Source organism: Curcuma longa, unplaced genomic scaffold (assembly GCF_044706935.1).
Source record: "Curcuma longa cultivar G26 ecotype Majalengka, Jawa Barat unplaced genomic scaffold, ITB_CL_G26_1.1 contig_16159, whole genome shotgun sequence".
In the NCBI taxonomy this organism is placed as follows: Eukaryota; Viridiplantae; Streptophyta; class Magnoliopsida; order Zingiberales; family Zingiberaceae; genus Curcuma; species Curcuma longa.
Window position 1 is genome coordinate 1 of NW_027430294.1, and position 12,859 is coordinate 12,859.

At 36.0% G+C, this 12,859-nt stretch overlaps 1 pseudogene; it reads left to right on the plus strand.

The window, feature by feature from the left end:
- Positions 1–10,189: 10,189 nt before the first annotated feature.
- LOC141816345 (receptor-like protein kinase FERONIA) lies at positions 10,190–12,308 on the plus strand (annotated as a pseudogene).
- Positions 12,309–12,859: the final 551 nt, after the last annotated feature.

The window sequence follows — 12,859 nt, forward strand, 5'->3', positions numbered from 1 at the left end:
AAATTTTTATAAAAATATATATATTGATTTATTCTTTATCGTACCAAAGTGTACAGAGTCTATATTTTATATATTTATTATATATATCTACTCATTATTTCTTTAAATTTTTTTATTTATTTAAGTCATAAATATTAATTTTTGTTAGTCACATGAGCTATATATATATATTTTCACATATAGATTTATTTTAAAAAGTAAATAAATTTTTATAATTTTATATATTTAATCTTCATTCTTTTTCCTTTTCTCCTCTTCCTTTTCCTCCCTTCTTTTTCTTTTCCCTTTCGTTAATAAACCTTCTCTAACCCCATCCAAATAGAGCATTTGATCTGTTGCATACTTATCAAATTAAATCAATACATGGTGTTTTATTAAATTACTTATCTGATTTTTATTAATATTTAAATGACATATCGTATTTTTATATTTATTAAATCATGGACTTCTTTTTTAAATGGCAGGTCTGTGCGTTTATCTAACAAATTTAAGTCATTGAATTGTTACGAGATTACGGCAAAAATAGACAACAAGAAAAATAAAGAACACACAGATTTACGTGGAAAACCCTTGACGGGTAAAAAACCACGGGCAGAGGAGAGAAAATTCACTATCAAAAAGGTGGAATACAATGACGGCACACAATCTTTGTGTTTTACAACTCTCATAGGAAACCCTAGCAATAATAAGCTTTTATAATAAGGAGCAATTCATATCAGCCGTAGATCTGTCATAATTTGATTTAATCCATATCAGCCTTAGATCTGTCATAATTTGATTTTCACCATAGATCAGATCACACGGTATTCGGGTCACCAATATCTAACAATCTCCACCTTGACGCGAATTCCAAAAGCAAAGAGTAACTCAACATAACACGTCTTCAAAAGAATATTCTCCACCTCTTCCACAAAAGCCCTCATGGGCAAAGCTCAGCAATGAACACCAACCAAGTCCAAGCAATGCTTAAACTTGGCTATAGGGAGTGACTTAGTCATCATATCGGCAGGATTATCATGAGTACTAATTTTGCTCACAACAATATCACCACGAGCAATAACATCACGTACAAAGTGATACCTCACATCGATGTGCTTTGTCCTTTCATGAAACATCTGATCCTTCGTGAGAAAAATAGCACTCTGACTATCACAAAAAACTGTAGTAATCTGTAAATCTTCACTAAGCTCACTAAACAATCCCTTCAACCAAATAGCTTCCTTACAAGCTTCTGTAATAGCCATATATTCAGCCTCTGTAGTGGACAACGCAACTGTATTCTGTAAAGTAGCTTTCCAACTAATAGCACAACCACCAACAGTGAACACGTACCCCGTAAGTGATCTTCTTTTATCAAGGTCACCTGCAAAATCAGAATCAACATATCCAATAACACCATCTCTATTTCTCCCAAAATGCAAACAAACATCAGAAGTCCCTCGTAAATATCTGAAAATCCACTGAACTGCCTTCCAATGATCTTTACCAGGATTTGCCATGTATCTACTAACTGCACTCACTGCATGTGATAAATCTGGACGTGAACAAACCATAGCATACATGAGAGATCCCACTGCACTAGAATATGGAACCCGTGACATATAATCAACTTCATCATCTGACTGCGGACATAAATCAACTGAAAGTTTAAAATGAGCAGCTAACGGAGTACTAACAGGCTTGGCAGTATGCATGTTAAACCGATTAAGCACTTTCTCAATATACCCTTTCTGACTTAGATATAATTTACCTGCCTTTCTGTCTCTCAGAATCTCCATCCCAAGTATCTTCTTTGCAGCTCCCAAATCTTTCATCTCGAAATCTTTACTTAGTTGTGCTTTGACCTTTCTTATCTCTCCCTTATTATTGGCCGCAATCAACATATCATCAACATATAAGAGCAGATAAACCAACGACCCATCATCAGTCTTCTTAATATAAACACAACTGTCATAGCTGCTTCTTCTGAAATCATGAGTAGTCATAAATGAATCAAACCTTTTGTACCATTGTCTAGGTGACTGCTTCAGACCATAAAGAGACTTTTTCAGCAAGCATACATAGTCCTCTTTTCCTGAGACTGCAAAACCTTCTGGTTGCTGCATATAGATATCTTCCTCAAGTTCCCCATGTAAAAATGCTGTCTTCACATCCAACTGCTCCAACTCAAAGTCATGCATCGCCACAATACCAAGCAAGGCTCGAATCGAACTATGCTTTACAACTGGGGAAAACACATCTGTGAAGTCTACTCCTGGAACCTGACTGAAGCCTTTAGCAACTAATCTTGCCTTGTATCTGGCTTCTTCAACTCCCGGTATTCCTTCTTTTCTTTTAAATACCCACTTGCAGCGAACAACTTTCTTACCCTTAGGTAATTTCACCAGGTCCCATGTGTTGTTCTTACCAAGTGACTCCATCTCTTCTTGCATAGCAATCATCCACTTACCAGAATTATCGCAGCTAATTGCCTCTGAATATGTCTCAGGTTCTTCACCGGAATCAATCTCCTCAGCCACGTTTAAGGCATAAGCGACCAAATCAGCCTCTGCATATCTCTGTGGGCGTCTAATCTCTCTCCGAGGCCTATCTTTCGCAATGGAATATTGTAAAGGTGCTTGTGATGAGTCAGCACCATCCACAGAATCTGAACTAGGCTCCGGAGTAGTCTCTATAGATCTCGGCTCAATCTCAATCTCCACCTGTGTGCTTGTCTTCTGCTTATCTCCCTCAGAAGGAGTTTTAGATGGAGACCCCTGAAGCATACTAGTTTCATCAAAAATAACATCTCTACTGATGACGACTTTCCCAGTCTCTGGACACCAAAGTTTGTATCCCTTCACTCCTTGTCTAAAGCCTATAAATATGCACTTCACCGAACGAGGCTCCAACTTCCCATTATCAACATGAGCATATGCAGGACATCCAAAAATTCTCAAATTAGAATAACTAGAAGGAGTACCAGACCATATTTCTTGTGGAGTTTTCTTTTCAATAGCAGTCGATGGAGAGCGATTGACAAGATAACAGGCATATGCAGCGGCTTCGGCCCAAAAAGACTTCGGTAACTCAGCATTAAGGAGCATACAACGCACCTTCTCCATCAAAGTCCTATTCATCCTTTCTGCTACACCATTTTGTTGAGGATTATGCCGAACTGTATGATGTCTCACAATACCTTCAGATCTGCATAAGACATTAAACTCATCAGAACAAAACTCCAAACCATTATCAGTTCGGAGATGCTTCACTTGTCTCCCTGTCTGCTTCTCAATCATGACCTTCCACTCCTTGAAGGTAGAAAAAACATCACTCTTCTGTTTCAAAAAGAATGCCCAAACCTTCCTGGAGAAATCATCAATAATAGTCAACATGTAAAGCGCACCACCTTTAGATGGTACTCTAGAAGGCCCCCACAAATCAGAGTGAATGTAGTCTAGCGTACCCTTTGTGTTATGAATGCCAGTTGAGAACTTAACTCTTTTTTGCTTGCCAAAAACACAGTGCTCGCAGAACTTCAGCTTCGTAATACTTTGACCATCAAGAAGTCCTCTCTTGCTCAATTCGACCATGCCATTCTCACTCATATGACCCAAACGCATATGCCAAAGTCTAGTAACATCAAAATCAGACATAGACGAACTAGCGACGGCAACATCACCAATAACAGTGGATCCCTGCAGAACATATAAACTGGCGGTTTTCCTCAGCCCTTTCATCACAACAAGAGACCCTTTACTGACTTTCACGACTCCACCTTCACCAGTGTACTTGTACCCTTTAGAATCAAGAGTACTTAAAGAGATCAGATTTCTCTTCATGTCAGGGACGTGCCTCACATCACCAAGTGTCCGAATAGCGCCATCAAACATCTTAATTCTGACCGTACCAATACCAGCAATTCTGCAAGATGCATTATTGCCCATCAACACAGCACCTCTCGAAACCGTTTCATATGATGAAAACCAATCCCGATTGGGACACATATGAAACGTGCAACCAGAATCAAGAATCCATTCTTCACTTTGCTTCGAATCAACATCAGATGCAACGAGGAGTTCACCATCACTGTAATTTTCAGCAACATCAGCTTCACCGGACTTCTCTGGTTGTTTTACCTTCTGATTTTCATCAGATCTTTTATTTTTATTCTGCAGCTTGTAACATTCTGATTTGATGTGACCCTTCTTCTTGCAGTAATTACAAATTTTATCTCTATTTCTGGATTTTGATCTGCTCCTCATATTACCACCAGAACTTCTCTCTTGGGTCCTACTTCGAATAATAAGACCCTCACCCTGTGCCTCAGATCCTCCGACAAGCTGTTTCATCTTCTCTTTAGAAAATAATGAATCATAAACTTCATCCAAAGTAAGAGTATCACGACTATATAAAATTGTATCTCTGAAAGTTGTATATGACGAGGGTAACGAACACAATAAAATCAATGCTAAATCTTCATTGTCATATTTTACCTCCAAAGCCTCTAGATCAGAGACGATTTCCTTAAACACAGTCAAATGATCTCTTAACGACGTACCTTCCACCATGCGATGAGAATACAAACGTTGTTTCAGACCCAATTTGCTCGTAAGACTTTTTGTCATGCACAATTGCTCCAGTTTCAACCACAACGCAGCAGCGGATTTCTCTTTCAAAACATCCTGCAAAATCTCATTCGATAGATGAAGGTAAATCTGAGATAGGGCTTTTCGATCCTTACGTTCCTTTTCCTCCTTTGTCCATGTCGAGGGCATCTTGTCAAATCCTAACAGCGCATCGTCCAAGTCCATATGCGCCAGCACCGCTCGCATCTTAACCTGCCACAACGTAAATCTGGTGTTGCGATCCAAAAGCGGAATATCATACTTCATGGTTGTCGTTGCCATTAATCCCGATTGAAAAACCACAAAATCAAAACGAACTTCGCTCTGATACCACTTGTTACGAGATTACGGCAAAAATAGACAACAAGGAAAAATAAAGAACACACAGATTTACGTGGAAAACCCTTGACGGGTAAAAAACCACGGGCAGAGGAGAGAAAATTCACTATCAAAAAGGTGGAATACAATGACGGCACACAATCTTTGTGTTTTACAACTCTCATAGGAAACCCTAGCAATAATAAGCTTTTATAATAAGGAGCAATTCATATCAGCCGTAGATCTGTCATAATTTGATTTAATCCATATCAGCCTTAGATCTGTCATAATTTGATTTTCACCATAGATCAGATCACACGGTATTCGGGTCACCAATATCTAACACAGAGTTTTAATCAAAAATTTAAATTGGAATATTGTACTACCATAAGTGAGTTTTGATAAAAATTTATTTATGATCTTAGCTACATTAGAATCAATTCACTCCTACAAACCTCTTAAGTTTCACTATGTCTAAAATTCCATATTCTAGAGTCATACAACCATTGGTGAGTTTTGACCATACAATGTCTAGATAGATTTTAAAATTTTTTGACACGATTAGAGTTAAAGAGTTTCAGAAACATATTAGTATTATCATTGAGTGAATAAGATATGTCTAAAATTGACTTTGTACAAAAATTATATAAAATTATTTAAATTTTAAAACCCACATCATGCTTATCTAAACTATGAAATTAAGGTTTAAGGATATATAATGAGACTCGAAAGGCTCTTAGAAGTGCATTGGTTATAGTTTAGGTTTATTCTAATATTTCTAAGGTCATGAATAAGTTTTAATCAAAACTCACTAATCATCGTAGAATATCCAGATTTTAAAATTTTTAGCACAGTCAAAGTTAGGAGAGTTCTAAGAACATATTATTGTTGTTGTTGGTCTAACATTGATGACTTTGTGCAAAAATTATATAAAATTATTTAAATTTTAAAAACTCACAACACATGCTTATTTAACCCATGGAATTAAAGTTGGAGAGCATAACGAGACTTAGAATACTATGAGAAAAGAAGGATTTATTGACAAACAAAAATGTCTGGTAATCCTATTATTTTCGTGAGTAATATGGATTACCTACCAAAAAATAATTTCACTAGAACTTGGATGGTAATCCATGGTCAATAAATATCATTCCCCAACTATTATTTTGGTCGATAATTTTTTAAAAAGTTACTAGCCAAATAAATGGGCAATACACTTTTTTAAAAATAGACACCAAAGATATATTTGACTGATAATTTTTAAAATAAATGGATGTCAATTTTTTTTAAAAAATATCGATCAAATATCTATTTGACCTATACTTTTTTTTTAAAAAAATTATCAACCAATATATATTTGATCGATATTTTCAATTGAGTTACTAGCCAAAATACATTTAATAACTAAATTTTTTAAAAAATACTGAACTATTTTTATAAATTGATATGTCTACAAAATAATAATAGATAAAATTCAAAAAAAAAACTAGTTAAATAACTAATAAAAAAGTGAATTTTATAGAAAGGAATGGATTAGTCATGATTTAAATTGATTAATCAGTTTTGGTTAAAACTCACTAATGACAATGTAGTATCCAAATTTTAAAATTTTGAGCATGATGAGAGTTAGAGGAGTTTTTGGAACACATTGATGCTATTGTTGAGTGAATATAATATGTCTAAATCCAACGGTGAATTTATTTCAAATTTACTCAAAGTTGTATAAATTTTAAAAACAACAATCTATGTAGGGTATAAAACTAAGGTTGGAGGGCATGGTGAAACTCAGAAAGACTACTAAGAGTGCATTGATTTGGTTTGAGTTGATTCAGATATGACTAAGGCCATTAATTAGTTTGACCAAAACTCATTCATGGCTATGCAATGTCTAGATTTTGAAATTTTAGACATGATCAGAGTTAGGAGAGTTTCATAAACACATTAGTGGGTATTGTTGAATATAAAATGCTTAATTAAGTCCAACAATAAATTTATGATAAATTTTGTGAGTGCAATCGATCTCGAGTCAAAGTTGACCAAGCTCTAGTTGACTCAAGTTGAGTTTCGATGTTTGATCAATATGTTAGTTGGTCAAGTGAAACATTAAGTATTTTAAGGTTAATCAGATATTTGACAGTTGATCAATATATTAATTAGTTGAGTAAAGAGTTAAATAGGTCAAGGTTGACTGAATACTTGATAATAGAGAAGTCCAAGCGGATCACGGTTAACAAAGCACTTGGTAATCAAAAGTCCAACAAGGAGTTAACATGTGACAAGAAGTTCAATAGGGGTTTGGCATGAAGAAAATTCATATGAGTCATGGTTGACTAAATATTTAGTGTCAAAAGGGGTCAAATCCAAGTGGGTCATGGACACTTGGCATAAGAAACGAAATTTAAGTCAATTAAGGTTGATCGAAATACTTGGCATGAGAAATGAAATTTAACTCGATCAAGGTTGACCGGACACTTGACGTGAGATGGATGAAGTCCAAGTAGATCATAGAGGATTGGACACTTGATATGTGTGGATGAAAACCTAATAAGTCAGGGAGACTAAATGTTAATTAGGTAAGTATGAAGTCCTGAAAGTTAAGGTTGACTGGATGCTAGGTAACATGAAATTTTGACAGATCAAGTTTGATCGAATATTAAATAGTGGTTAAATCTCAACAAGTTAAGATTGACCAGATGCTAAACAACGAAAAATCTCGACAAGTTAAGATTAATCAAATATTGGGTCAAAGAAATTTTGGTAGGTTGAAGTTAATCAAATACCAGACAAGATGAAAATTCATCTTGTTAAGGTTGAAATAGGAGTATTAGTCATTTGATAAGGTATATTAATCAACTAATAGGCTCTACACATCGAAATTGAGGTTTGAGGTATTTTTTAAGATTTGCTACAGTAACTAGGGTTTCTGCTACAATAACTAAGGTTGCTACAGCACGGGGGATTTATACAATGTTTAGGATTTATTGAAATCATGAACTCTGAAAATTATGATTGTTACAGTAACTTCAGGGTTTGATACAATCTAAGTTAGGGTTTTCTGCTATAGTATTTTTGCTACAGTAATAATCAATTGTTGGATTGACTAGAGATGACAATGAGTCACGTTTGTGTTGGAGTCTGTATATTTCATATTCATCCTCATCCCCATTTATTATATTCATCCTCATCCCCATCCCCATCCCCATCCCCATCCCCATCGGGTATTCAATTTTCATTCTCATACCCATCGGAGGATCGGATATTCATCTTCATCCTCATACCCATCAGAGGATCAGATATCATCTATACTAATAATTTTCTTTATTCTATCCAACTACCATTATTCAATAAAAGCATATTAGAATTAATATCATATCCAAAAAAATATAATTCAATAAAAATAGAATAAACATCCGTAGGCTATGAGGGGTGAAGCCGAGAAGGAGAAGGAGAAGGAGAAGGAGAAGGAGAAGATCAAATATATATTTTTATTTTTTCTTTAATTAGCCATAGGTGAAATGAAAAAAAAAAGTTAGTGGGTATATATATATATATATATATATATATGGGTAATTTTACTAAACTCGTCTCCAATATGTTGACACTATAGCAACGTATAATAGGTGTTGTAAATTAATTACTATGGATTGACAATCAATTGGTAGACATAACAATCAATTATTAAGGTTTAAAGTGGTCGTTCTGCATGTTTAAATGGTCAGATTCGATGACAATTGATTCGTGAAGTTTAACAATCGATTGCTAAGTGAAATTAGCTCGAACAAGAGCCTTACAAAGAGGATTTCGAGGAAGATTCTCAATTCATGTTATTAAGAGTTTGAAGACAAAGTGTTGTATTTTCTACCATCAAGAGACAATCAAAAGTAACGAGAAAGCCTTCAAAGTAAAGAGTAAAACTGTTATTTTCATTTGTATTTGTATATTTGTATTGTTTTATAAGAAACATGTTGTAAAAGATATTTCCACCTCCGAAAGGAAGGTTATAGTGCTGGTAGATCAATAGAGTTAGGCCTTGCAGTAGTGGGAGACAGGAATCAAATAAATTAGTTTGTCTTGTGTTTGTGTTTTCTTTTGTTATGTATTTTGTTTTCGTTGCGTGTTAACCTTTTGTAGACGAGCACGAAATTGAGATACAACGATCGAAGATATTCACCTCCCTTCTAATTCTCATATGCATAAACAAATTTACTTAAGGTTGTATAAATTTTAGAAACTCACAAGTCACAATAACCTATCTAAATGTAAAATCAAGATTTGAGAGTATTGTAAGACTCAGGAAACTCCTAAAAGTGGATTAGTCTTGGTTTGAGTCAATTCAGATCATGTGGCTAAGACTATTAATGAATAAGTTTTGATCAAAATTCATTAATAATTATACAATGTCTAAATTTTAAAATTTTCATCATATATGATTAAAATTAGGAGAGTCCTAACATTTATATATTGGTGTTGTTGAATGAATATGATATGTGTAAGTCTAATAGTAAATTTGTATTAAATTTATTTAAAATTATATAAATTTTAAAAATTCAAAATATTCTAGGTAGGATGTGAAATCAAAGATGGAGGTTATAGTAATACTCAGAATTATATAAATTTGAATTTTAGATAAAATTCATTGATGAAATCATTAATTTGAGTCCTCAATGAATTTTGTTCAAAATTTATTAATGATCTTTCACTTATCAGATTCGATAAAAACAAAACTATTATATTTTGGAGATTATTCTTCTCAAAATAATTATGTTATTCAATATTGATTCCATTTTATATTTAATCTGATGTGAGATTAAAAAAAACAATTTTGTTTAAAAAAAATAGTACTTTTCAAATTCTATAAAATTGATTTATTTTTTAAAAATTTAAATATATCTTAGTTGTAGCAAAAGGTGGCTTTAGACATCTCATTGTCCGTTCTTAAATTATATAAAAAAATAAATTATGGAGTCAATTTATAGTTGACTGTCAAGTGGTTAGGAGTGAGAGATTTTTTTCTTAAAGATATATGCCCATTAAAAATTAATCCCTTTACTCATTATAATAACTGTGTCACTCTCTAATATAATTTACAGGGGGACTTTAAATATGTTTTAGTGATGCAGTGGGTAGTGAGTTAGAAAAAGGTTATTTATAATTTGATAAAATATAAAAGTAAATTGTAATAGGCAAAGTCAGATAAGCCGTTTCCACAATCATTCAGTTCTTCCACTTTGGAATTAAATATCAGTGGCCTTGCCTGACGCGTTGCATGACCAAAAAGATTCTGTGTAGAATTTGTGTTGGTTGATATGGGTGAGCACTGAGCAGTCAAAAAGCTTCTCGTCTCTCACTTCTGTCACTCGCGTAGTTCTACGATCGCAGGCACTCTACTCGATCCGTCTGCTGCATCTGGTCAGGTTTTCTGCTTTGTATTTTAGGTGTTCTTTTTGCGTGTGATTTTGATCCGGCGTCTGCTGGTGTCTGCTTGGTTGCTGTTGAGTTTTTTGGCTAAAGGTTTTACCTTTCTGGTACAGGCTTGGCATCGTTACTCGCTCTTCGATCTTCTCCTTCCACAGAATCTGCGAAGTTGGTCTGCGATTCGATTCTCCAAAAAGCTTTTTTTTTTTTCTGAACTTTCTGCGTTATTCTTCTTGTTTATCGAGAGCAGTGGTGGAAAAATCGAATCTTTCTTGAGGTTCGAGCTCTTCCCCATGAAGAATCCTGTGGTTCCTTCTTGCGCCCTCGTCTGCGTTTCTTTGATAGTGTTGTCGGTCGCTCCTGCCACCTTAGCTGCTGCTGATAACTCCACGATCCTCCTCAGTTGTGGAGCTTCTCAACCGGGCTCCGACCTCGATGGAAGAGATTGGACCTCCGACTCCGATTTCAACTTCTCCCTCCCTTTGAGCGGCGAGAGCGTCCGAGCTGCACGCCAAAGTTCATCGGTGCCTCAAGTACCTTACTTGACGGCTCGGGTCTTCACTTCCCCTTTTACCTACAATTTCTCTCTCGCCGTCGGCGGTCGGGTATTCCTCCGCCTCTATTTCTACCCTTCCGATTACGGCAACTACACCTCTGACGATGCCTTCTTCTCTGTCACAGCCGGCACTTACACCCTCCTTCACAATTTTAGTGCTTCTCTTTTCGCTCAAAATATAACTGTTGATTCCTTCACCCGTGAATTTTCCCTCAATGTCTCCACCGGCGTCCTAAACCTCACCTTCTCCCCTCCCCCACTCATAACCATTCTTATGCCTTTATAAACGGCATCGAGATTGTGCCAATCCCTGACATCTTCAACTCCGGCAATACTATGCTTATCACTGGTGACCATGTCATTTCCATAGCGTACGAGATCGATCCAGAATGGGCTATCGAAACTGTTTACAGGCTCAACGTTGGTGGCCAAGCAATCAGCCCTCCCAATGGGGGATTTTCCAGGCTTTGGGAAGATGATACACGTTATCTTTTGGGCGCTGCTGTTGGTGTGACATTTTCTAAAAATCCAAATGTTAGCATCACATACGCCCGCGACGTTCCATCTTACATTGCGCCAGCGGAAGTCTACGAGACAGCAAGGTCAATGGGTCTAGAAGCATCAGTGAATTTGCAGTACAATCTTACATGGATTCTTCAAGTAGATGCTGGCTTCTACTACCTTGTCCGGCTTCATTTTTGTGAGATCCAGTATCCCATAACCAAGACGAACCAAAGAGTTTTTGATATTTTCATTAATAACCAAACAGCACAGAAATACGCAGATGTTATTGCTTGGAGTGGCAATATAGGTGTTGCAACGTACAGGGATTACGTGGTGATTGCAGCAGGAAGTGGGCAGATGGACTTGTGGGTTGCCCTTCATCCACAAATCGCCTCGCAACCAGAGTACTACGATGCAATTTTGAACGGGCTCGAGGTCTTCAAGTTGGCGAACACCAGCAGCAGTTTAGTTGGTTTTAATCCAGAAGCACATGGTGGTCAGACTTTTGATAGTCCCAATGGGAGTGCCAATCAGAAGAATCATACGGCTGTTGCTGCTATTCTTGGTGGGTTAACTGGGGGAGTTGCCATTTTGCTTGTTGCTTTTGGCCTCGTTCTATTATGCAGGCGCAGGAAGAAGCAGGAGGTGAAGGAAGCAGTCACCAGTGAGGGGACTTCTCGTGCGTTACCTCTCGCCGCTTTCTAAGTGGGCAAGACTTGAGATCTGTATTGGGGCTGTGCTTGGACTCTCACACTAGATTTGGGTGTAGTGGCTGTGGAAAGATATAATTCTGAAAGAAGAGATCTTAACTAAATAATTTTTGATGTCACATTAGTTATAGTTTTATATTCAACTTTAGTGCTTGAGTGAGAGACCATAGGTTGCTTCTTTAAAAATCAAGAAATAAGATTTTGTCCAAGGAATATGATATATCCATTAGTAGTAGAATGTATGTCTTCAAAAGATCTTACTAAATCTGCATCACTATAGATATTCAACTCTAGTGAAGACTAACGATATAAAAGAATACAATGTAAAATTATACCTTTAAGATAGCGAAGAATTCTCTTAACACATTCTCAATGATTCTTAGTTGGAGAATGCATAAATTGACAGACGCGATTAATTAGAAAAGCAATGTCGAGTTGTGTGATGGTAACATATTATAAGATCACAATAATACTTTGGTAGATTTGGGGTCATCAGCCATTAAAGGAGAGGATGAAGGTGCAGTAAAACCTCCTTCAATGGTCGGTGTGGAGATGGGACGTGCACCATGCATTATATCTCATTGAAGAAGCCCAATAATATATTTGCTTTGAGAGAGAAGGCAACCTTCAGAATGTGGAAGAAACTCAATGTTAAAGAAAAAACGGCATTATCAAGATCCCGAATAGAAAACTCTTGATTTAAAAAATGGAGTAAAGAAGCGATGCCTTCTTAATCACGATTGGTTATT